Source organism: Melopsittacus undulatus, chromosome 3 (genome assembly GCF_012275295.1).
Source record: "Melopsittacus undulatus isolate bMelUnd1 chromosome 3, bMelUnd1.mat.Z, whole genome shotgun sequence".
NCBI lineage: Eukaryota > Metazoa > Chordata > Aves > Psittaciformes > Psittaculidae > Melopsittacus > Melopsittacus undulatus.
This window is the reverse complement of record NC_047529.1, coordinates 35170131-35174887: the sequence shown is the minus strand read 5'-3', so window position 1 is coordinate 35174887 and position 4757 is coordinate 35170131.

The following is a 4757-nucleotide window of genomic DNA, read 5'->3' as shown; positions in this document are numbered from 1 at the left end:
ATCCAGAGCATTCACTTGCTAATAATATATTTTCTTATATATTTGTGTCAAAGAAATAGGATCAGCACTTCAGTTATAGATCCATATTTTAAAGCACATTTTATGACTGCCTATCACTTCATAAAACACACCCATCATAAAAAAGCATACTTTTATGAGCCAGTTCTATTCTGAAATAACCAGGTTTTTAATACATCTATCCTTTTCTATTATGTTAAATAGTGCACAACAATATCTACAGAAGTTGAGGGCTGAAATCTGTTTTTAAAGATATTACACATGCAGAGTTTATCACCTGACCTGGTAATGAAAAGTATTACTAGTACATTCCACAAGCTGAGTGCAAAGTGTGGCAAAATTTCTACCATCTTCGAATTGCATTCACTAAATGATCTATGGATGCCAAAGAACGGGGACAGTGCACCCTCAGGCTGGAGGAGGACTGATTTCTAAGGCTATGTAAACTCATGGAGCACTGCATACAAAGCTATGTTCCGCCATGGTTGTATCCACTGTCCCGTGCAGGACAGGATAGACTGAAAAAACAGTAAATGCTCAGCTGCTTGTAGTTGCAGACTCTCTGAATGAAGGGGTGAAGTGATCACAAAGCCCAGTCTCCAGTGGCTTCCACTGCTGCTTTAAATCTGTGTACTCAGGTATAGCCAAGGGTTTGGTTATTTTTTTTCATTGCACTGCCATAGCAACACCAAAATTGCCAGTGTGTACATAACCTTCACCTGAAAACTTGTGGAACAGTTTATGTTACAGCTGTTACCATCACTAACATTCAGGAAGAGGAGTAATTCTACTAAAAGAATTATGCTTAATTTTGCCATTATATAAACCCAACATACTACATTTTTAAACGTATTTTAATCCATAAAACATGCCCTCTGTATAAATGACACCTACCATGTAGCAAAGCTTTCTGGAAAGCAGCAGATGGAAAAAATAGCAATATCTCTCCTTTCCTTCTTTTAAGAATTGATATATTCAAATGATAACACTCTGTAAATAATTAATTCTTTATTCCATGATGAGACTGGCGGAACAGTCATTTCCAATTCTTCTGACAAATTAAACAAACACTGGATATATTTTATTGCTTAAATCAGCCACTTTATCTGAAAGACTGCTTAAAAAGTTACCGACATACTGCAGATTTTGAAAATGAAGCTTTAAGAGGGTCATGACTTCCCACACATCACTCAGAAAGCTGGACCAGGATTTGCAGTCAGCTCTCCTGTGCCCCAGCCTATCCAATCATTAGGTTGCTATGACCATGTAGATCACAAGGAAAAGACAAAGATTTCCTTGTGGTACTCAGATATACATTTTTCTAAGAAAAAACCCCAAAACATCCTACTAGTGAATTTCATTAAAATGGGAAAATTTGGAAGGAAGAAAGAGAACCTACTTTAGGCACTTGCAGCACTTTTACCCTTAGAGCACCTCAATATATACTTATTTGCAACATGCTCAGAAAGTAAAGAAATATTAGTCCAGGCTTTGAGATAAAGGACAATGACTAAAAAAAACTTAGGCTTCACCTAAGTTACACATGAACCAGATTAATTTTATTATTCTAGCAACCTCAAGTTATTGTATTTAGAGTTGTAATCCAATTGGAGCAAAAACTTTTTATAGTTTAATTTAATCCTCATCAGAACAATTTCAGGTGGTTAAACATTATGTGGGAAGGCAGCATAGCCATTGTCAGGAGGTGATTCATTGTCCTTTAAACTGTTCTTAAAAGCCAGTAACAAGTTATATAGATTCTTTATACATGTTATCTTCATTAATTTTTCCAAAGCTGTAGGCTTATACAATGTGACAAATATGTTTTGCTTTAATAGAACAGAAATATATTTTTTAAAACCTGATACAATGAGAGATTAAATTCTCACCAAAAGTACCAAAAAGCTATCAGTGGGAGGGAATACTTGCTAATACTAGCCCATTAAACATAAGAGATAATTCCTAATGAAACAGTTTCATTTATTTATCACTGAATTTAACTAAGTGTGGATATCTCCACATGCTGAAAAGATGCACAAAGTATTTTAACAGCCTGATCCCCTAGACATGACATGGAATAAAACATGCTAAATACTGCAGGTGCTGGCCTAAAATAACCAAGCTTTTTTCCTTAGTAAAAACTAGACTGTATTCGCACACTTCCCTTTGATGTCACAATCTAATTTTATTTAAATAGATTATTATGAATTACCTTATAAAACTGATTCTTCCATAAATGCATAACTTTTTCACAATTACCTTACCACCTTTACTATGTTATTTACTTACTTCTGTCTCTCAGTTAATAAAAAGAATTTGTGTTTGGATGAAGTCAGTTTGACATCCTCAGCCCATGTATCACTTACCCAGTAAACTTCTAGCAGGCTTAATGAGTCAGAAAGGATAGCTTCTCCTGATCTTGGAAACTGTTGCAACATCAGCTCCAAAATTTCAAAAAGAACTTTGTATAATGGTGAATCTGATTTAGCTTAACAAAAGCAGTGATGAACAATGGCTCCCTTTAACATAAGGGACTGACTGTAAAACAGTTATAAAATTAAGAAGTTCTGCATATCTCTAATGGCAAGGCTTTATCAGCCCTCAGGTCTGTTGCCTCACAACCATGTTGCTAGCAACGCTTAAAGATGGGTCAGAAAATTTCATCTGTAGGGTGGTAAAATTAGACAGTTTCTGAGGAGTGATTGACCCTTACCACATCTGGAATCTTTTTACTGCAGCGTATTTCTTGGAACTCACTAACAGTCTGAAATACAAATTGTTTATTGATGTTAACTCCATTAAAGCATTACAGATTAAATAATACTTTGGAAAGTGACATCAAGGCATTAGGGTAATGTATAATATTTATAAATAAATCACTACAAGCAGATCATGTCTGGAGGCAATAGTCTTTCTACCCTATGAAGAAATTCTAATCTGCTGAGCCATATACTAAATAATTAATTATTTAGCCTTACTCTGACTTGAATCCATCCATTCTGATGTTGTTTTCACACCCATCTTCTTCTATCATATCATCTTTTCAATACCTCTATAATAAGAACAATTTTTCACCAGGAATGTTTTTTCACAGAAATACGATTTTTTTTTTTCTTTTGAAGACAGCACAGTCATATACCACAAGTAATTGTCAGTGCTCAGTTCTGCATTCTTTCTAGTAATCATATGTCTCTAGAGTCAACGAAATACTTGTCAACTCTGCTACTAGACTGGGTCATGTAATGCAAAAACATCAAAACTGGTCTTCATATCTTTCTCCCCCAAAATTCCTAAGAAACACATATTAGGTTTCTATATAATTATAGCTTTAAAATATACACAAAATTATGTCATCTTTTCTTCTGGGATGTCTTCAGGGCTTTGCAGTGACCTCTGAATCTTGAAGATGCTGCAATTTATATGAAAAAGAAAAGATGCAACAGATTTCTTATAAAATGAATACAAAATCCCTTTCCTCTTTTTAACTGTTTCAGATCAACTTATGAATTCAGAATTTAAAAGGACTATTGTTAACTTAGCAAAGTAATCTGACTCACAGGAATCATCACGGTACATATTTCAACATTTCTTCTGAAGATAAAATTTAATTTCCCCTGACTTGCAAGATTTTTCATAACTTCTTAATTTATCAGTTTGTTTAAGTATTATATAACTGATTTCAAAATACTAAATAGCCAGTCCAACTATGGTTGTATTTCTGTTTCACAAAACGTGATTTTTATTGCTTCTATTTTCCAATTTTTTTCCAATTAAACAAAAAATTACTCCCAATATACACTTTACTACATATATGTTTGTTTTCTTTTTCTTGAAAGTTAACAGGACATTTAAAAAAAAGCAAAAAAAAAGTATTTTCCTAGCCAAGTATAGCAATACAGAAATCAAAGGATATGTCTGAATTCTAGTGGTTCAACAAATAGATTTAGACAGGCTTTTGCACTCACTCAAGTAAGTTAATTCACGTATGTTCTGATCTACTTCTCCTTCAAATAAATAGCAGCCTTTAGTAGGGTTGAGATTAGCCCATTTAATCTTTCTGCATCTCAGCTATACCCCTGTAAATGGAGAATATCTCCTTTACTCACAGAAGTGATTCAAGGATGAGTATTTAATAATTTACGAAGAGTTGGACAGAGCTCAGAGGTAGGCCATAAAATCAACCAGACAGTCCATTGTATATCTATTACCAAAAGCACTGCATGATGTCCAGCTCGCCTAATCTTTGTCTGGGGAAAAAGAAACATTTCTCGGACAACCCTGAAAGACTCCTATCACTTTTCTTTGACAGGGCAGGAAAGTCAGATGAGTTACAGGGACTGCTTCAAACCAATGACTAAAGGGAAATTCAATATGTTAGGTGACATGGATCTCATAATTTATATCTATCCATCTTGTATATATTTGACACTTAAGCCAGAGTAAATAATATGCTTTCCCCTCAGCTAGCATTGTAGTGCTGTCCACATATAGTCATTGGAAGCGAAACAGAAAAGTCTTTGTTTATAGCTGTAAGCACTGCTGAGGACTATTCTCTGACCCTAACAACAAACTCCAAAGCATGAATTTCATCCAGATACCTAATTCCTCTTTCTATAGATACAGAATGGTTTCATTCATACTACTTATTTGGTGTGGTTCCAAGCTTTTGGTATCCTTTAACTGTGGCTGGGTATTAATTATATAGATGAGTATTAGCAAGCACAGACCAAAACCAAACA